The 21920-nt window shown below is 44.2% G+C and overlaps 1 long non-coding RNA gene across 1 annotated transcript; it reads left to right on the top strand.

Moving 5' to 3' along the window:
• The first annotated feature begins 6911 nt into the window (after window positions 1–6911).
• On the top strand, window positions 6912–20943 carry LOC120866205. The gene is made up of 3 exons (XR_005721610.1): window positions 6912–7098; window positions 19323–19412; window positions 20846–20943. It is a non-coding gene; the product is annotated as an uncharacterized LOC120866205 (long non-coding RNA).
• Window positions 20944–21920: the final 977 nt, after the last annotated feature.

Below are 21920 nucleotides of genomic sequence, written 5' to 3'. Positions count from 1 at the left end.
TATATTTTTGTTTCTCTGATTTCCCTTATGACAATCTCTAGATCCACCTATGTTGCTGCAAATAACATTATTTTGTTCTATTTATGACTAATAGTCCCTTGTGTATATGTACTACCTCTTCTGATGTGTATCATTTTTAAGCCTTTACTGAATTTGTTATAATATTGCTTCTGTTGTTTATGTTGTGGGTTTTTGGCCATGAAGCATGTGGGATCTTAGTTCCTTGATCAGGGATTAAATACATACCCTCTATATTGTTTTTTTTTTTTTTTTTTTTAATTGAGGCATTAGTGAAGCAAAGTCGCTCAGTTGTGTCCGACTCTTTGCGACCCCATGGACTGTAGTCTATCAGGCTCCTCCATCCATGGGATTTTCCAGGCAAGAGTGCTGGAGTGGGTTGCCATTTCCTTCTCCAGGGGATCTTCCCGACCCAGGAATCGAACCCGGGTCTCCCGCATTGCAGGCAGACACTTTATCGTCTGAGCCACCAGGGAAGCCCTTGCCCTCTATATTGGAAGAAGTCTCAACCATAGAACCACCAAGGAAGTTCCCAACCTCTTCTGTATCCATTCCTTTGTCGATGGACACAGGTTGTGTCCATGTTCTGACTATTTTAAATAGTGCTGCAATGAACACTGGGGGTGCATGTGTCCTTTCAAATTAATTTTCTCTGGATATATGCCCAGGAGTGGGATTGCTGGATCATATTGTAACTGTATTTTTAGTGGGGTTTTTTTTTTTTAGGAACTTCCACATTGTTTTCCATAGTGGCTGTACCAATTTACATTCCCACCAACAGCGTAGGAGGGTTCCCTTTTCTCCACACCCTCTCCAGCATTTATTGTTTGTAGATGTTTTGATGATGGCCATCTGATACCTCGTTTAGTTTTGATTTGCATTTAATAATTAGTGATGTTGATAATCTTTTCATGTGTTGTTTTTCTTTCTTTCTTTCTTAGCCATTTGTATGTATCCTTTGGAGAAATGTCTATTTAGATCTTCTGCCCATTTTTTGACTGGGTTGTTTGGGTTTTTTTATACTGAGATGTTTGCATCTTTTGAAAATTCGTTTTACTTTTCAGCTGGGCTTTACTAACTTTTACCCTTCTCTGGTAAGTAGAGTGAGCATTCGTCTCTCCATTTTACAATTGAGACAAAAAGATAAATGGCTTTCAAAAGGCATGCAACTAGTCACAAAACTAGAGCTTCTGGACCCCTACCTCGTGCCTCTTTTGAAAAAAGCTTTCCTGGGTCCTAGTAATTAATGTGAAAACTTCTGGCAAACTCTTGTATTAATAATACAATTGAGAAAAACAGTGAAGACTTCAGCTTCATGCATAACTGAATGTGCCAGTTGTCACTAGAGGAGAGGTGAGGAAATGTTTTCATTATTTGTCGTGTAACAAAACACCCCAAAACATATAGTTTATTTTTTTTTAATTAAAACTTTTTATTTTTAACACCAAAAACATTTTGTATTGGGGTATAGCCAGTTAACAATGCTGTGATACTTTCAGGTGAGCAGTGAATGGACTCAGCCATACATATACATGTATCCAGGATCCCCCACACCTCCTCTCCCATCCAGGCTGGCACAGAACATTGAGCAGAGTTCCATGTGCTATACAACAGATTTTTGTTGGTTATCCACCAACAATAACCCTGGTTTTCCTGGTGGCTCAGTGCTGAAGAGTCGACCTACCAGAGCAGGAGACACAAGTTCCATCCCTGATCCAGGAAGATTCCACATGCCAGGAAGCAAGTAGGCCTGTGCATCACAACTATTGAGGCTGTGCTCCAGAGCCCAGAAACCACAACTACTAAAGTCTATCTACCCTAGAGCCCATGCTCTATAACAAGAGAAGCCACTGAAATGACAAACCCATGCAAGGCAACTAGAGAGTAGCCCCCACTTGCCCACAACTAGAGAAAGCCAGTGCACAGCAACGATGACCCAACACAGCCATAAATAAATACAATTGTTTAAAAAAAAAAACAAAAACACTCCAGTATTCTTGCCTGGCAGATCTCATTCATAGAGGAGCCCGGTGGACTACAATCCATGGGGCTGCAAAAGAGTCAGACACAACTTAGCAACTAAACAACAACAAATTGATCTTTTTTTTAAATATTTATTTATTTCTTCATTTGACTGCACCAGGTCTTAGTTGCAGCATGTGGGATCTAGTTCCCTGACCAGGGATTGAACTTGGGGCCCCTGAATTGGGAGCCTGGAGTCTTAGCCACTGGACCACCAGGGAAGTCCCCAAATTGATCTTAAAGAAATTCAAATTAAAATATCATCATAAATATTTTATCTAAGGGAACTGGATTGGTCGTAAATGGAGACCAGTTAGGTAGAACCTGGTAATGCAGCCATGAAAACAGTGTTCTTAGAATGTTCTAAAATGATGTGGGGAAAATGTTTATGTTCTAGTGTTAACTGTGGAGGAAAAGGGATTATCAATAGCCTGGGAAATCAACTGTGGAAAATGTGTGTGCTGCTGCTAAGTCGCTTCAGTCATGCCCGACTCTGTGCGACCCCATAGACGGCAGCCTACCAGGCTACCCTGTTCCTGGGATTCTCCAGGCAAGAGCACTGGAGTGGGTTGCCATTTCCTTCTCCAATGAATGAAAGTGAAAGTGAAGTTGCTCAGTCATGTCCGACTCTTCTCGACCCCATATGCAGCCCACCAGGCTCCTTTGTCCATGGGATTTGCCAGGCAAGAGTACTAGAGTGGGGTGCCATTGCCTTCTCCGGGAAAATGTGTGTATATATATATATAAATAAAACTAGAAAGAAGCATAACTGAAAATAAAAAGTGAGTGTTCAAAAAAAAAAAAAGTTCTAAAACAACTGTATAATAAGCTCACTGTGAAACCTGGTCTGGGATTAGCCCTGCCATTTTTCTGCTGGCCTTACTGTAGGTCATAGCATCAGCTGGGGACTGGTTCAACAGGAATGATTGGGCCTCTCTCTTCCCACAGACTTAAATTCTCTCCTTCTCCGTGTGACTTTTCTACATAATCTGTCCAGATTTCTTACATGTTGGATTGCACGTGTGCATGCTGAGTCGCTTCAGTCATGTCCAACTCTGCGACCCTAAGGGCTGTAGCCCACTATGCTCCTCTGTCCATGGGATTCTCTAGGCAAGAATGCTAGAGTGGGTTGCCATGCCCTCCTCCAGGGGATCTTCCTGACTCAGGGATCAAATCTGTGTCTCCTGTGGCTCCTGCATTTCAGGTGGTTTTTTTTTTTTTTTTTTTACCACTGAGCCACCAAGGAAGCCCCCCATGGTGGCTTCCCAAAAAAGGCAAAGTGGAAGCTGCAAGATAGCCTCAGGACTGGTACTTTCCCATATTCGATTGGTTAAAGCAAATCAAAGGGCCAGCCCAAATTCAGGAGTAGGGGATTGTGTCAGGGTATCTTCCTGATACCCTGGAAGGTATCATACACAGGAAGGTATGGTTCACTGGGTCCCCTGGTGGAACAGAATACTACAGAAAGTTTTATGTCTTTAGCTGGTAGTGACTTTTAAATTTTAAATTATCTAGTGCTTGCTTCTGGAAAGGTAATCACAGTAGATGGCCTTGGAGGTATGACTAGTAAAGTTGAAAGTGGATTGCTGGTAAATTTCTCTGTTAGCATCAAACAGATTGCCAACCCCTCTGTGGGTCAAACCAGAAAGATCATAGCTCTGCAGACAGGGATTTTCAAGCCTTGATTTGCTCATTGTCCAAATCTCATAGGGTTGCTGTGAGAAGTAAATTAAAAAAAATATATAAAACATTTAGCACAGGGACTTCCCTGGAGGTCCAGTGACTATTTATCTCCCCCAACCCCCCAACCACAGCTTGGAGAATTTCTGTTACCTCACCAGGGATCAAACCCAGGCCCCTGGCAGTCGAAGGGCAGAGTCCTAACCACTGGATTATCAGGGAATTCCATGTACTGTTAAAAAAATTAAAACTGTATTAGAGCAACAGGTCTTATGTAGGTGTGTACATCAGAATCCAGGGAAAGCTTTTTTTTAAATCCACATACTTTGATCCCACTCCAGGAAATTCTAACCCAGTGTGTCTGAGGTGTGACTGACAGCAATATTCTGCACAGATATTCTTAAAAATCTCCACAGGTATGCTGTGTACCTTTGGTTGAGAATCGCTGTTTTTAGATAAACCTCTTGAGCTCCTAAATATCCTATATATAAAACTAATGTCCTGGGACTTACCTGGTGGTCTAGGGGCTAAGACTTCATGCTCCCAATGCAAGTGGCCTGGATTTGATCCCTGGTCAAGGAACTAGATCCCACAACTAAGAGTTGGGATACCAAAACTAAAGATCCTGAGTGCTACAACTAAGACCCAGCACAGCCAAATAAATAAATATAAATATTAAAGCTAATGTCCTACCAAGTTTTTGCTCCCTGCGTGCAAGTCCTATGTCTCACTCATCAGCTCACCCTCCTCTCCAAGTACACAGCCCTATAAAGGGTTGGCAAGTTACACCTGCAATGAATCAAGCTTGAACTGGTATTAAATGACAACTTTGCTCTATTTTAATATCTTTACCAACATTCCCCCTACTATTGACCGTAGTCAGCAGTCCAGGGCCCCCTCTTTGCACCTTGCAGCCCTGAAATCTGCAGCAGGCAAAAGGAAAAGCAGGAGAAATGCCAGCCCTCCTGGCATCAGTAGCTACAAGCCTTGTGCAGGAGCTCTAGGAAGGCTGGCCTCAGAAAGCAGGCAAGGCTGGGTTCTACCTAACTTCTGGCTCCGAACCTCATTTTTCTCACCTGTGAAATGAGAATTACAGCATTAGCCATACCTACTTCCCAAGGATAGTGTGAGGCTCAGAAGAGGGAAGAGCAATGAGTGTGCTCTGACATTGTCCACCAGCACACAACACTTAGAACAGTGTGTTAAAAAGCAGAGATATCACTTTGCTGACAAAGGTTCACATAGTCAAAGCTGTGGTTTTTCCAGTAGTCATGTGCGGGTGTGAGAACTGGACCATAAAGGAGGCTGAGCACTGAAGAATTGATGCATTTGAATTGTGTTGCCGGAGAATATTTTTGAGAGTCCCTTGGTCAGCAAGGAAATCAAGCTGAGGGGAGATAGATAGACTCCAGGTTAGACATTTACAACTGGCCTCCTTTTTGCATTTCAGGAGGCATGAAGAAGTGGGCTTCAAGCTGGATACTTAACAATTGTTAGCACTTCCTGAGACAAGAGATAGATGGGCTCCAGTTAAGGCATTTACAATTAGCCTCCTGTTTGACCTCCAAAATGGATGTAACAACAGAAACAGGGTAAATAGCCAGTGTTTGTATCTTGTAAACACTTTAAGGTAGTAGTCATAGCAAGGACAAAGAGGGGCAAAACCCTGTTTGAGTAAAGGATTAAGGGCTCTCCACTCCTCCCTCTTTTGGGACAAGGGAGACACTATACACGTGCAGAAAGATTCCCTGTAGGTAAAAAGTCAAGTGATAATGCCAGGCCATCAGGAGTCTTGCTCCTCCCAGAAGCCTTCACTTCAAGATCCATCTTGGCAGAGGGGTGCGTGCACACCCAGAAGAGGATCCCAGGGGAAAAGAAGCCAGATAATTGGCATGAAGGAAGACAAAGGCCCAGAAGAACTGACCTGTATAAATGACTTAACAGCCTCTTTACGGTGCTCCTGCTCACTCCTCAGGGTATGGAGGGGACATCCATGCCCTTTCTCTCCGGTTGTGCATCTTTGTCTTGCTTCTGTCTTAACAAATTGTTTCTCCATGTGCTCTCCCACTTGTTGTTCTGCTATGTCTCTAGAAATAAACTTTGTACCTGCATTTACAGTTTTGCCTCCATGATAAATGCATTTTTCACTGGGGACAAAGATCCAGGGGAAAATATCTTCTAGACTCTAACCCTGGCTAGGATCCCTGCTTTTCATCCAGGCTCAATTCAGTCACTCAGTCTTGTTGGACTCTTGCAACCCCATGGACTGCAGCATGCCGCTTCCCTGTGCATCACCAACTCCCAGAGCTTGCTCAAACTCATGTCCACCGAGTCGGTGATGCCATCTAACCATTCAGGCTGCTGCTGCTGCTGCTAAGTCACTTCAGTCATGTCCGATTTTGTATGACCCCATAGACGGCAGCCCACCAGGCTCCCCCGTCCCTGGGATTCTCCAGGCAAGAACACTGGAGTGGGTTGCTATTTCCTTCTCCAATGCATGAAAGTGAAAAGTGAAAGTGAAGTCGCTCAGTCGTGTCCGACCCTCAGCGACCCCATGGACTGCAGCCTTCCAGGCTCCTCCGCCCATGGGATTTTCCAGGCAAGAGTACTGGAGTGGGGTGCCATCGCCTTCTCCGAACCATTCAGGCTACCCAGGTTCAATTCCTGGGCAGAAAAGTAAGATCAAACTTTACACCACTGCTCATTACTGCCTCGCCATTGATCAAAATGAGTCAATCCTAAAGGAAATCAACCGTGAATATTCACTGGAAGGACTATTGCTGAAGCTGAAGCTGCAATATTTTGGCCACCTGATGCGAAAAGCCTGATTCATTGGAAAAGAAAGATCCTGATGCTGGGAAAGATTGAAAGCAAAAGGAGAAGGGAGCGGCGGAGGATGAGATGGTTAGAGGGCATCACCAACTCAATGGAAACGAATTTGAGTAAACTCCAAGAAATACTGGGGGACAGAGGAGCCTGGCCTGTTGCAGGCCATGGGGTCACAAAGAGTCAGACACGACTGTGCCACTGAGCAACAACAACACACACCTAAGGGAGTGTAGTAGCTGTTAGTACTTCTGAGCCAGGGTCTCTCCCATAGTCCCTCCACCTCTGCTTCTAGAGTCCCAAGGGTGCAATATGCCTCCCAGCAAAGGCAGTTCAATCAGGCAACCATTCATTATGTACTCAACCACCAACTGCGGAGAGGTTACCCTGTGCCAGGCACTGGAGATGTGGAAACAGACCAGGCCTGCTCTCAAGGAGCCCCGAGGTCTCTGCTCAAATGCAAAAGAGGGACACAGTTTTGATCCTGTGTGCACTGTTTAAAACGAAATAAAAACAACCTCGAAAACAGTCGCAGACCAGTGGAAGAGACAAGTGAGTAATCATAGCCTTGTGAACAGGAAGGGTTCGCCCGGAGCCCAAAGCGTGGGCTTTAAGGGAAGGGTGCAGAGCTCGGTCAAGGGCGTTTCGTGGAGGCGGGGCCGGAGGATGCCAACTCCCCTTTGGTTCGCTTAACCCTCTCATCCACCCCCACACCCCGGGTTCCTTAAGATCCCCGCTTCCTCTGGCTCCTCGTCCCCGCCTGCCCACCCCCAGGTCCCGGCACCCTTCGCCCCGCGCCCTGGCATCTCCCAGTTCCCTTCCGCCTCAGCCGCGTCCTCAAGTTCCTCCAGGCCGTTAAGCTCGGTTTTCCCCGCAGGCTGCACCCTCGATGCGCCGGGCGAAGGCCTCGGGTTCTGCCTGGCCTTCTCCCCGCCCCGCCGCCCCGCCCGGGACCAGAAGGCCAGCAAGGCCGCAGACCACTGCCCGCATTTCTCCGCCCCACGGCTGCCCCCTCCTCGCCGCTGGGACGGGGCTGCGGCCGCCCGCGTCTTTGGTCCCCAGCGCATCTCTGCCGGGGGCGGGTGGGTAGGCGGGGTGGGTAGCGAGACGGAGCTCACTCGAGGAAGGGCCTGGGAACCTGCCGCTGAGACAGCGCCCAGAAAAGATGGAGCTACTGTTGCTTTTCTCTGAAATCCTCTCCTACCTGCCCTGCTTCATTAGGCTTAATTAAACTGCTCAGTCTGGGAGCTGGAGGGGAGTTCCCATTCATCCGCGTTCAAGACGTCCTCTACTAATATTAAACAGCTGATCTAAGTGTTTATTACTGCCAGGCGCTGTGTCTGGGGCTTCAAAGACGTTCTATCTTGTCCTTCACAAGCACTGAATGAGGTGGGGACTGTGATTGCCCCATTTTAGAGAGGAGGAAGACTAAGAATTCTGCAGAAGTTTCGGCAGTTAGTGGTGGGACCAGAGCTGGAACCCCGGACTATCTGCCTCTCAGGCATCTATTTACCCCCACTATGTGCTGTCCCCACAGCACCTCTCCAGAGCTTCTGAGCAAGGGTCTTGGAGCAAAGTGGGTTTGCGGCCCTTGAGGAATGGAAGTAAAATGTGCACATTGCGTAGTTTTTGTTTTTAAGTACCTTCAACTCAAAACACATCTTTTTTTAATTGTTTAAGGCAGTTTGAATTGGATGTTACAACTGAACGTGTCCTTATTGAGACCGAATTTACATAAAGCTATTTGACCATTTTAAAGTCTGCAATTCAGTTTTTATTATATTCACAATATTGTACATCCATTACCAGAACATTTTCATCACCCCCAAGAGAAACCTCATAACCCTTAAGCAGTCACTCCTCACCTCCCTCTGCCCCTAGCCCCAAGCAACCACTAATATACTTTCTATCTCTATGGACTTGCCGATTCTGGAAATTTCATATAAATGGAATCATACACTATGTGACCTTTTGTGTCCAGCGTCTTTCTTTTAGGGTAATGTTTTCAACATTTATCCATGTTGCAGCAGGTATCAATACTTCATTCCTTCCTATGGCTGAATAATAATATTCCACTATATGGATATATCACATTTTACTAACCCATTCATCAGTTGGACATTTGGGTTGTTTCCGTGTTTTGGCTGTTGTGAGTAGTACTGAACTATTCCTGCACAAGATTTTGTCTGAATACCTATTTTCAGTTCCATTAAAGTGGAGATGCAATGATAAAGACATAAAGTCTCTCTTAATAATTGCATAGCATTCTACTGGAAAGATGTACTGTAATGAAACTGACTGGGTCTCTACCAATAGGCACCCGTTTGCAGTTTGTCTTTACTGTGAACAGGGGTGGGATGCACATCTGGTCCACACAGATGCTACAATTTAAGTGTTCTTATCCCTGCTGCCCTGGGGTACAGTGGGAAGTAGAAGGGTCATGAGAAGATGGGATTTAACTCTTTGTTTTTAAAAATATTACATATTTATTTAGTTGGGACTTCCCAGGTGGCGCTAGTGGTAAAGAACCCACCAGCCAATGCAGGAGACATAAGAGACAGGGGTTCCATCCCTGCTTTGGGAAGATCTCCTGGAGGAGGGCATGGCAACCCAATTCTCCAGTATTCTTGCCTGGAGAATCCCATGGACAGAGGAGCCTGGTGGGCTACAGTCCATGGGAGTTGCAAAGAGACACTACTGAAGCGACTTAGCACAGCACAGCATTTATTTAGTTATTTATTTGGTTCCACGTGGTCTTAGTTGTGGCATGTGGGATGGAGTTCCCTGACCAGGAGTGGAACCCGGGTTCCCTGCATTGGGAGTGTGGTATCTGAGTCACTGAACCACCAGGGAAGTCCCTCAACTCATTCTTTCTGGAGGAGGTATTGAGAGAGTGTCTGAACTCGCCTAGAGATGACCTTGGCTTGACCTCCCTGATGGCAGTGCTTACAGCAGCGGCTCTCAAACCTCACTGTGCACATAGATCACCTGGGGAACTTGTTACAGAGCGGGTTCCTGAGCTGAACCCCAGAGGATCTGCTTCAGTAGGAGGAGGGCTCTGAGAATCTGCTTTTTTTTAATAACTTTTTTTGTATTTTTTAACTTTTATTGGGGTACAAAATACCCCAATGTTACAAATCACAGTTGATCTACAATGTTGTGTTAGTTTCAGGTGTACAGCAAAGCGAATCAGTGGTACCTATACATACACCTGCTCTCTTTTAGATTCTGAGAATCTGCATTTTTAACAAGCATCCCAGCTGATTTGCATGTAGCTGGCTGGTAGACCACACCTGGAGAAATACTGACAGTGGACGAGGAAGTGGAGGGAGGTAAATAGTGTTCACTTGAGAAACAGGGGAGGCTCTTGGGGGGCAGATAGGGACAGAAATTAACCAGCCTTCTTCAGCCACCCCAGGGCTCCAGTGTGCTTTGTGTTAGGACAGAACTAACAAATCTATCCACTGGCCTTCATTCTCCAAAATGATCCAGGAATTCTGATAGTTATGTAGACCCTAAGACCCCCAGTCTATCTCTAACCTGTTGTTTCCTCTCTTGTGCTCAGCTAGGAGCACAGGGATACACAGAAACATCTCACACATTCACTGGGGCTTTAAAAACATCATGGGGTCAGGCTGGGAAAGATGGGAGTGCCCCCATGGTCACCAGCAGAGATAACCGAGGTTAGGGATGCTGCTGGAAAGTGGGAGAATACCTCCGCACCTCAGTGAGAGGATGGAGTGCAACAGGAACTCTAATGAGTGAAACATAAATGGGTCTAACCACTCAGAAAAACAATTTGACCCAATATCTCCACTCCAGGGTATATATTCCATAGAAAGTCATATGCTTAAACTCCAGGAAACATAAATATCCAGGATGTTCTCAGCAGAATTTCCAAAAGAGCAAAGAAAAAAAAAATTGAAAGAATCCAAATGCCCTTGGACAAAAGAATGGACGTATTAATTGTGGCATAGTCACACAATGGAACACTATGCATATTTCAGATGAGTGAACTGTACACACATCAGCGTGGATGAGTCTTGGAAACATAATAAATGAAAACAGTCATCACAGAAAAAAAGGCATTCTTGTTAAATTAAAAAAATAAGCAAAACTACGCAATTCATTGGGGATTTATGTGTGGGTAAATATAAAGGAAAGCAAAAGACTGTGGGATGGGCTTCTCTGAGGCTCCAGTGGTTAAGAACCTGCCTGCTGATGCAGAGGGAATGGGTTCGATCTCTGGGCCGAGAAGATACCACTTGCCAAAGGGCAACTAAGCCCTTGTGCCACGATTACCGAAGCCCATGACCTAGAGCCTGTGTTCCTCCAAGAAAAGTCACCGCAACTAGGGCAAGCCTGTGTGCAGCCATGGAGACCCAGTGCAGCCTAACGTAAATAAGTAAAAAGATCACAGGATAAATTCAGATTAGTAGTCACCTCTGGGCAAGGTAGGGGATGAGAGCTTTGAATAATGGTGTTGTGTTCTAGCTCTTAAGTTGGGTGGTGAGTTCACAGGCGTTTGTTTTATTATTACGCATATGACACTATATGGGCTTCCCAGGCGGCACTAGTGGTAAAGAACCTGCCCGCCAACACAGGAGACATAAGAGACATTGGTTCGATCCCTGGGTTGGGAAGAACCCCTGGAGGAGGGCATAGCAACTTATGCTAGTGCTCTTGCCTGGAGAATCCCATGGAGGAGAGCCTGAAGGGCTACAGTCCATAGGGTTGCAAAGAGTCGAACACAACTGAAGCGACTTAGCATATATAACTTTATAACATATATTCTTTTGGCTGTATCAAACATCTTGAAATTTTTAAAATGAAGAGAGAGAAAGATGAAATCCTCTAGCCACTACTGTGTTCTCTCAAGGTTATTTAATTCTTGGGTGCCCCCCCCCCCACATCTCTCCTCCAACAGGCACTGTAGAACAGAAAGCAAGATGTCAGACCTAAAGAGACCACACAGGAACGTTGCGCAAACCCACTTCCATCTCAGCATTTGGAGACCAGGGCAAGCCCCTGTTCTGCCCCTTCCCAGTTTGTTTCTCATAGACTGTGTCTATCACTAAGTAATGGCTTTTTTTTTTTTTAGACTTGGTCAGGCTGACTCCATGCTTAGCTAATACGGCATTTTTTTTCTCTGCTAACAGCAGGATTACACTTGGGACATTGTTCTTCTAAACAAGCAAGCCAGCCTACCACCTATTTTTCTTATCTGAATGCATCCCTAGCAGCCACTCTGTTGAATCTGCCGGTTTCACATCTGTCAGCTTCTCCAGGCTTCCTTTTGCGTCCCTGATGAGGCGCTTTCTCTCTTCCTTTCTTCCCTGCTTGTGAGCTCAGCACATCTGGAGCTCTCCAAGGCCTGGATTGTTCTCCTTTTGCCATGTTTTCTAATTCAAGACCACCCATCCGTCAGAAGAGGGCAGAGCTCCTGAGACAAGGTTTTGCCTTGAACAAAGCAGTTGAATGGGTTAGGTGGGTTTCAATGCCCCATCTTCCTCCTACCTGACTGTGTGGCCTGGGGTAGGCCCCTTATCTTCACAGATCCTATTGGTTTGCCTGTAAGATACCGTTGTTGTTGTTGGTTTTGCTGCACAGCATGTGGGATCTTAGTTCCCTGACTAGGGATTGAACCTTCCCCTCTGTGTGGGAAGTGTGAAATTCTAACCACTGGACCATGAGGGAAGTCCCCAAAGATTTCCTTCTTTCTTCTTTTTTTAAAAATTCTTTATTTGACTGCACTAGGTCTTAGTTTCGGGGCTTCCCAGATGGCGCTAGCGGTAAAGAACCTGCCTTCCCATGCAGGAGACATAGGAGATACAGGTTCGGTCCCTGGGTAGGGATGATCCCCTGGAGGAGGGTGTGGCAATCCATACCAGGATTCTTGCCTGGAGAATCTCAGGGAAAGACAAGCCTGGCGGGCTACGGTCCATAGGGTCATATAGAGTCAGACACAACTGAAGCAACTTAGCAACAGCAGCAGGCCTTAATTGCAACACAAAGGATCTTTTAGTCATAGCATGGGAATTCTTCCTTGTGGCATGTGGGATCTAATTCCCTTCCCTGGGATCGAACCCATGCCCCCCTACACTGGGAGCTCAGAGTCTTAGCTGTCAGACTAGGGAAGTCCAAGAGAGTCTTATCTTTGGGGATGCTGATAATGTATGAGAACCATTAAAAGATGGAAAGTATGTTAAAGTCCATCTAGTTTCACCCACTTGCCTTCAATGAAAAAGCTAAGCTGAAGGTGAGGAGGAGACCTGGATGGACTGGGGACATTTGATTGGCAGGTACCTAGAACCCAGGCCTCATACCTCTCCATTACCTTGCCTCCCTGATCCTTGCTTAGACACAGAGATGCGGCAGGAGGAACCTAAAGCCAGTTGCCTAGCCCTGCCCCAGCTCCATCCAAGGTCCAGGTGTTCAACCTTAGAAGATGTTGCTTTTCAAACTACTGACACTATCTGGGGGCGGGAAGAGCTTGCCTCAGCTGTCAGCTGGTCCATTGCACAACTTGGCAAGTTGAGGCCTGAGACTTTCCTTCCCACACCAGGCTCAGCTGTAGGACAGGTCAGGTTGTAGGGAACAACAAAAGAGTTGGGGACTTCCCTGGTGGTCCAGTGGTTAAGACTCCACGCTCCCAGTACAGAGGGCCTGGGTTCAATCTCTGGTCCAGGAACTAGATCCCACATGTTGCAACTAAGAGTCTGAAGGCCACAACTAAGATGAGTTGCAGCCAAAAAAAAAAAAAATGTGAACACTACCCCTACCTTTCCTTCAGATCCTACTCCCCACTCCCTGCAGGGGTTGTGGTACACTGAGGGTAAAAGAGACCCGAGGAGAGGAAACAGGAGTGGGGAGAGCAAGCTCTCTGTGCGAGCTAAAGGGGGCAGGTCTAGTCCTCCTCCTCACCCCTAAATGGGTCTTCTATTTGGGGGAGGAAATTTGTGGACAAGGTAGAAAGGAAGAAGAAGCTTTTGGCCTGGTCCTGCTTTCACTCCATGAGCTTAGACTTTATCTTCAAAATGGAGAAAGGTAAGACATTCTCCATTTCAAAATGGAGGAGCAGGTGAGACAGAGAGCTGAGTTGGTCTGTGAGGCTGCCAGCGTGGATTCTAAAGGAGGCAGTGGAAACTGGACTTGATGCAAAGATGTCTGGAATCCCAGTTTGATCCCCTGACTCATGAGGCAGCAAACATGGAGGCCAGGATTGTGCACAACCTCTCCAAGCTCTGGACTCACACAGGCTGCCATACTTCAGCCTCAGTCTGAAACAGAGGCCCTATTCAGGAATTGCAGCAAAGGCACTCAGCAGTCCAACTAGAGATTGTTTTTTCTCTTCTATTTTTTTTTTTTTTATTATTCAGCTGTCATACATGACTATAGCACAAAAGGGAGTTCTTTTTTCATATAAAATTACAGTATACACAGCAAGTCTGGGCTAGATCTTCCAATCTGAAGATCTAGAAAAAGTATTAACCTTTTCTGTGCTGTTCCTGTCTACAGTGCACAGAAGTCCTGTAATTGAAGCCATGCCTTTCAGTCACTAGAGGACTCTTTGTAGCTGCCAGAGACGTCAGCTCCCAAACTCAATTGTTTTAGAACTGGAGCTCAGTTTTGGGGAAGTCTCCCATTTCCATAGATGATGTACAGTTTGGTGGTGGTGGTTTAGTTGCTAAGTCATATCTGACTCTTGCAACCCCATGGACTGTAACTCGTCAGGCTTCTCTGTCCATGGGATTTCCCAGGCAAGAATCCTGGAAAGGGTTGCCATTTTCTTCTCCAGAGAATCTTCCCAACCCAGGGATCGAATCCACCTCTCCTGTGTTGCAAGCAGACTGTTTAATGCTGAGTTATCAGGGAAGCCCAAGTACAGTGTGGGGAAGACCTTTGTTGGGTTGGGGGTGGGGGGCCACCAGGCCTCAGGCATTGATCCCCACAGGTTGAAGTGGCTCTGTCAACTGTTGCCATTCCAACCTGGCAACCTGGGACTCTGTCCCTGGATGCAGTGAGCAGCTGCAACCTCCCCAAGGACCCAGCCTTCCTGCTCTCAGTCTCACAGCTTTTTCCTTCTTTCCTTCCACCAGCCTGAGGGGAAATACTGATGTACGATTATTAAAATATTTTTTTAAAGACTTATGATAGAGTAACGTATGGGTTTTCTTAAAAACACATGAAGTACTGAGATCTAATGGCAGATCTAATAATTTCATACTTTTGAGGTAGTGATAAATATAAACAATATTTCAACATATTGCAATAATCATCAAAAGATCTGAAAATAGCTCATTTCTCTGCAGTCCATGGGGTCTCAAAGAGTCAGACATGACAACAACCACAAAGGGCCTTAGGTGATCTAGTCTCCTAATTTTGATGAACCTTGGGGCTTCCCTGATAGCTCAGCTGGTAGAGAATCCACCTGCAATGCAGGAGACCCCGGTTCCATTCCTGGGTTGGGAAGATCTTCTGGAGAAGGGATAGGCTACCCACTTCAGTATTCTTGGGTTTCCCTGGTGGCTTAGCTGCTAAAGAGTCTGCCTGCAATGTGGGAGACCTGGGTTTGACCCCTGGATTGATTAAATCCCCTGGAGAAGGGAATGGCTACCCACTCTAGTATTCTGGCCTGGAAAATTCCATGGACTGTAGAGTCCATGGGGTTGAAAAGAGTAAGACACGACTGAGCAACTTTCACTTCCTTTCCTGGTCCTTTAGTCTTGCCGCAGGTAGTTTCATTGCTTTTCCTTCTTTGATTAGCAACTGTTCTGCCCTTTGGAACTGAGAGAAGGTCATGGAGGCTGGAGTCTTGCCTATAAGAAATGGGGGACAAAAAGACTTCCATGCCCAGGAGTCCCACAGGGCCCTGCTTGGCATCATTTCTTCAGAAGGAGCCACAAACGCTCCCTGAGACTAGTAGCACAGGAGCTGTTACCTGCTTGATTGAAGGAGAAAGTACATGCATAGGTTAATATCTTAACAAAAATTTTCCATCTTTACTTTCATCAAGGTTTATTTACTCCTAGTTTACACACACTTCCCTGGTGGCTCAGATGGTAAAAAAGTCCACCTGCAATGCAGGATACCTGGGATCGATCCCTGGGTTGGGAAGATCCCCTGGAGGATGGCATGACAACCCACTCCAGTATTCTTGCCTAGAGAATTCCTATGGACAGAGGAACCTGGCGGTCTCCATGCAGTCCGTGGGGGTCACACACACCCCACACAGCACAGTTTTCACACAATCCTAACGTACCTGAGAGTCTCAGTTCTTAACTCATAGAAAAAAGAGGAGTACATTTCAAAATGGGAAATGTTGCTATTAAGAAAACACATTTGTAATACCCAAGGTGTTTGCAAACAGCCTGAAATCAGAAAATTGGAAAGATTTAGTTAGTGTAGAAGCAAATAATTATATGTATTTTGATTTCTCTGAGCTAACAATATCTAATATTCATCACTAGGACCCTATATTCTGAAGAAAAAGCTAAAGAATATATATTTGTTCATCTGTACTTTGGAAAGAAGGGATAAAGTATATTTAGCATAATATCCAAGCAAGATTTTTTTTTTAAATTACAAATAAAATAAAGTAGCATCTTAAAAAAAAAAAAGATACCCTCAGCAAGTTTTTTGTTGTTACTGTTAGCATATGCATGGTGAAACCCTCCTCCTTTTTACTGAAAAATCAGTCAACTCTCACCAATACTTACTTTCTGGGCATTTCTGTTTTTAGTGTTGTTTTTTAATAGTAACCATCATAATGATAGTAAGATAGTATCTCCTGGTGCTCTTGATTTGCATTTCTCTTAATGGTTATGATGTTGAGTGTGTTTTCATGAGCTTGTTGGTCATTTGTATATTTTATTCAGAAAAATGCCTACTCAAGTCCTTTGCCCATTTTTTAACTGGGTTATTTGGGGTTTTCTGTTGTCTTTGAGTGGTATATCTTTTGGGATTATTTTATACCCATCTTTTCTGCATCCTGATATTTAACGTGTGCCTATTATGAGAAGTATATGCTTCCTTGTTAATCCGTTTGAGAATCTTTTTCTTTTAATTGCAGTGTTTAGTCTAATTGTGATTGTTATTGTAATTGTTATCCATTGTTCAGTCACTAAGTCGTGTCTGACTCTTTGCAACTCCATGAACTGCAGCAGGCCAGGCTTCCCTGTCCTTCACTATCTCCCAGAGCTTGCTCAGACTCCTGTCCATTGAGTCGACGATGCCATCCACCATTTCATCCTCTGCTTTCCCCTTCTCCTCCTGCCCTCAATTTTCCCCAACATCAGCGTCTTTTCCAATGAGTCGGCTCTTTGAATCAGGTGACCAAAGTATTGGAACTTCAGCTTCACCATCAGTCCTTCCAATGAATACTCAGGATTGATTTCCTTTAGGATTGACTGGTTTGATCTCCTTGCTGTCCAAGGGACTCTCATGAGTCTTCTCTAACACCACAATTCAAAAGCATCAAATGCTGCACTACAAATTACCCAAAACTTAACAGCTTAAAGAACAATAAACATTTATTGTCTTACACAGTTTCTGTAGGTTATAAATTTAGGAGGAGCTTACCTGGGTGGTCCCATTAAAGGAAGTCTCAGGGTTATTTCATGACATCGAACATTCAAAGGGTAACATGTGGAAAGTTGATCCAAACTTAGAAAGGGGTATAACAATTGGCCAAGTCATAGAAAATGAGCCTGCTTTGAATCACAAATTATACGAAAGGCAAGCACTGATAATCTTTTACAAATAAATAAAACATCTTAATTTTCAATGTTTCTAGTGTTTTAAATTAGTATACCGAGTAAATGTTAACTTTCCTTGTATTTTTTTTTCATTTTCCTAAACAGTTATAATGGGCTTCCCTTTGCTCAGATGGTAAAGAATCTGCCTGCAGTGCAGGAGACCAGGGTTTGATCCCTGGGTCAGGAGGATTCCCTGGAGAAGGACATGGAAACCCACTCCAGTATTCTTGCCAGGAGAATCCTGTGGACAGAAGAGCCTGATGGGCTACAGTCTATGGGGCTGCAAAGAGTTGGACACGACTGAGGACTGATGCTAAAGCTGAAACTCCAGTACTTTGGCCACCTCATGCGAAGAGTCGACTCATTGGAAAAGACCCTGATACTGGGAGGGATTGGGGGCAGGAGGAGAAGAGGATGACAGAGGATGAGATGGCTGGATGGAATCACCAACTCGAAGGACATGAGTTTTGAGTAAACTCCAGGAATTGGTGATGGATAGGGAGGCCTGGCGTGCTGCGATTCATGGGGTCGCAAAGAGTTCGACACGACTGAACTGACTGACTGAGCGACTAACACACACAAACAGTTATAACTGACAGTAGAGTTTTTAATGTTTTAATCAAACTAATTAAAGATCACAGAACAATGACACTTTTCCTCACTGACTATTAAGGTTGCTATGCATGATTTCAGCTTTCACCAGTCATCTTTATGGTCCTGCTTTGCCATGCAAAGCAGAGATTGTCTGTATATATTTATTACTGGGATTTGGACTTACATAATCTTGGGAGCTGGTTAAGCAGTTTCTGGAAGGCTTTTGTCTTCATGTCTGATGCTGGAGCTTGAAGTCCACAGAGCAGGCAGTTGGAAAGGGAAAATGGTTATCATGTGGAGAAGAACAAGACTAAGCTAGAACTTACAACATGAGCTGGAGCCCACAAGGACCTCTGAAGTCCATGTTGGTTCTTATTGCCTCAAATGTTGATGGTGTGGGCATTCTGCAGAAGCCAGGGCTCTTTGCACAGAACCAAATGCACACCCCTGGCCCAGTAGTCAGAGAAGCTCAAGGAAGAGTAAGAGGAAGGTGAAGCAGTTACATACATGGCTCCTGCCTCTTGCTGATGAGGTGAGGCAGCAGGTAACCAGCAACATGTGTCAGCTACAAAATGGCTGTTGCGTCACTTCCACCCTCCAAATCTACTACAACTGGAAGCATACCAGAAAGGGAATTCTGGGAAATGCAATTCAGCCCAGCAAAGTTAATACATTTCAAAGCCATTGTGCTTGCTGTATAGCTTAATGGTTATGGACTCAGGCCCTAGAGTCAGACTTTCCAGGTTTGAATCACACGCAGTTGCTTTATTTCAAGCTGTGTGTTCACGAGTAAGTTACTTAGTTTTTCTATGCTTAGTTTCTTTGACTAAAAAGTGAAGATATAGTAGTACTTACAAAATTTGTGTGAGGTTTATTTATTTATTTTTTTTTATAATTTTATTTAAGCCCTCGAGACATTTGTATTGATGTTCTGTAGAGTGTGTGAGGTTTAAATGAGATCGTATAGAGACACTCTTGATACATTATCAAGCAAGACTTGGCCCGTTGGAACAGTTTGATAAATACCAGGTTTTTTTTTCTTTTCTGATCTTAGGCAATTTATTTAAGATTGTTCCCCTCAAAATACAGGATCTTAGTTCCCCAACCAGGGATTGAACCTGTGACCCCTGCAGTGGAAGGGCAGGGTCTTAACCACTGGACTGCCAGGGAAGTCCCTTGGGAAAATTATTTAATCTTTCAGAGTTTCAGTGTTTTTCGTCTGTAAAGTAGGGAACTTCCTTGGCCTATTTTAAGACTTCTATTGAGGATCAAATGAAATAACCAGGAGGGAGAGGATATATAGATACCTATGGCTGATTCACGCTGATGTTTGTCAGACATCAACACAATATTGTAAAGCAATTATCCTTCAGTTAGACATTAAAAAATATTACATTAAAATATATGTTCTTTAAATGTGAACAGAGGTGACAGTGATGACAAGCACCTTTCTTAGCTCCTTCCGGCCAGAGGACTGATACCTACCCCAGTGATGAATCTAAAGCAAGCTGTTTGGTGAGTATTCATCAGAAAAGTGGTTCTCCAAGTGTGCCATTTTAATGTAAGATGTTACTAGTAGGAGATGTTAGGTGGGAAGGGGGTGCCATAAGAAACTCTGTGCTATCTTCGCAGTTTTTCTGTAAATCCAAAACTATTCAAAGTTTTACAAAAAAAATTAGAACTTAAAAAAGAAATGGAAATAAAACTTAAAAGAAGAAAATGGTTTTCAAACTTTAGCAGGTATTAGAATCACCTGCAGGGCTTGTTGGAATATACCTTATGGGGCCCTACTCCTTGAGCTCTGATTCAGTAGGTCTGGGGTGGGGCCAGAGAAATTGTGCTTCTAATCATCAGAGCTGAGGCTGCTAATCTGTGGATCACACTTTGAGAACCACTGACATAAAGCTGAGACTATATGAATTTTCCTGTGTTTCTCATGAACACAGACTTGCATTCATCATGACCTGTCATTTCTTGGCTCATTCTGGATATGACATCAGCCAACATTTACTTGCCAGGCAAGAAGAAGGAGACAACTCATGACCTATTCAGTCACTCAGCAGAACAGTTAAACAAGGCCTGGAAAATCCTTTGTATCTTCCCCTTCTTTTCTCCAATCTCTTTAAGCCTCTAGGCTGTAGATCAATCCATGCTTAAAAAAAATACACACATATATGGATTCAGATATATAAGTTTCACTGTAAGAAGAAGGTGCTGGTGGAGGAGAATTAAGAAAAAGTAGAAAGAAGAAAAAAAATTACCAACTGCTTTCCCATCCAAAGACAGCCACTTAATATTTAATTTTTGTACATTTACTTCTTGAATTTCATTTCAACTATATGTTATGAGGTTTATCTCTTTTTTATTTTAATTTTTCTTAATATACATATTTTATTAAAGTACAGTTGACTTACAAAGTTTCAGGTGCACAGCAAGGGTGGTTCAGTTATGCATATACACATATATTATTTTTAAAATTATTTTCCATTATAGGCTATTATGAGATAGTAACTATAGTTTCCTGTGCTATAAAGTTTTTCCTTTAAACATTGTTGTGATCAAAAAGGACATATATTTTTATATTCTGCTTTGTCACTTATTATATCATAAACATTTTGTATTATTATACAGTATTTATACAGTACTTGTATAATACAAACATTAAATGATTGCACAACACTGAAATTGTTCCCCTTTTTCCAAATACTCCAGATTTTGCAATTTTTCACTATTCTAAAAAGTAAAAGGAGGTTCAAATTTCACAGTTGCATGAACTCAAGTGCAGAAAAATACAACTTCCATTATTTTCCTATAACTGAACTAAATTTCTTTCTTAAACTCCAGTTTTCTAGAACAAAAACATAATCAATAATCATAATCATTTCTAGGTAAACCCCATCATAATCAGAATCTTTCTACTCTTCTTGTTCTTCACCTCTCTGCTGCAGAAGGAATTATGCAAATATCACGATGGAGGAAACAATGAGGGGCCAACCTCTCCTTGAGCTTCATCTGCTTTGTCCCATGGTGGCCTCCTATTCTGTATAACAGGTGAGCCCTCCCTTTCTCACTCATAGAAAGGGGGCAGTGGTGGTGGTGTGCCCGTGAGAGTTGGGAAGGGTCCCCCTAGTATCCGGACAACCTGTTGATGTGCAACCACATCTTATCTGTCCATGTGACTTCCCCTAACCCAGCCAGGGGTCCCCACCACCCACCCCTGCCAGGAGTAGGGTGTAGAAGCTGGGAGAGTCTGTTTCCAGTCCCAAGCCTAGACACCCAAAGCTGTCATTTCAACTCCATGGTGTCTGCACCATAACAGAGGGAGATTTGCCTAATAAGGCTTCTGTGTTGCCTGCCTAAACCTCACCTCAGAAACAATAAAAGAGGTTTACTAAACTTCAGGCGGGGTCAGATACACAGTTCCTGCTGTTCTGTCTCCTCTTCAAACTCTCCGCCTGCCTTTCCTCTCTAAATAGGTCTTATTTTCTCTAACGTGGAGGTGGGGAAGATTGTTTTTCACTGTAGTTTTGACATGTCTCTTCCTTCATCTTTTGGTTTTATACTTGAGTTTAAAAGCCAGCTCCCCACCCCACACTGTGTAGCTTGCGGGATCTTAGTTCCCAGACCAGAGATTGAACCTGGGCCCATGGCAGTGAAAGCAGTGAGTTCTAACCACTGGATCACCAGGGGATCACCAAGAGCCAATATTTTATGGACTCTTTTTTTTTTCTGTCCTCAAGTGAAACTTGAGTGGAGGGGCAGAGGGAGGTGAGGATGAAAAAAAAAAATGGAGGGATGGTGATCTTGGACTAAAAGGGATTTTGGGGAAGGGAAAGAACACACCGGTTATGCTCTTAAACTATCACCCTGCCTCATGATAATGCTGCAAAAATACTGGGGCAGCATCATGGCACCTTTGACAGACAGGGTGGAGGAAGTGTGAATGAATGCCTGAGGTCATTAAGGAAGACAAGGGGAGGTTCTGGAGAATGAGGGTGGAGAGAAAGATATAAACCTGTGGTC

This window comes from Oryx dammah, unplaced genomic scaffold (assembly GCF_014754425.2).
Source record: "Oryx dammah isolate SB20612 unplaced genomic scaffold, SCBI_Odam_1.1 HiC_scaffold_8, whole genome shotgun sequence".
Classification (NCBI taxonomy): domain Eukaryota; kingdom Metazoa; phylum Chordata; class Mammalia; order Artiodactyla; family Bovidae; genus Oryx; species Oryx dammah.
This window is presented reverse-complemented; position numbering and strand designations above follow the sequence as displayed.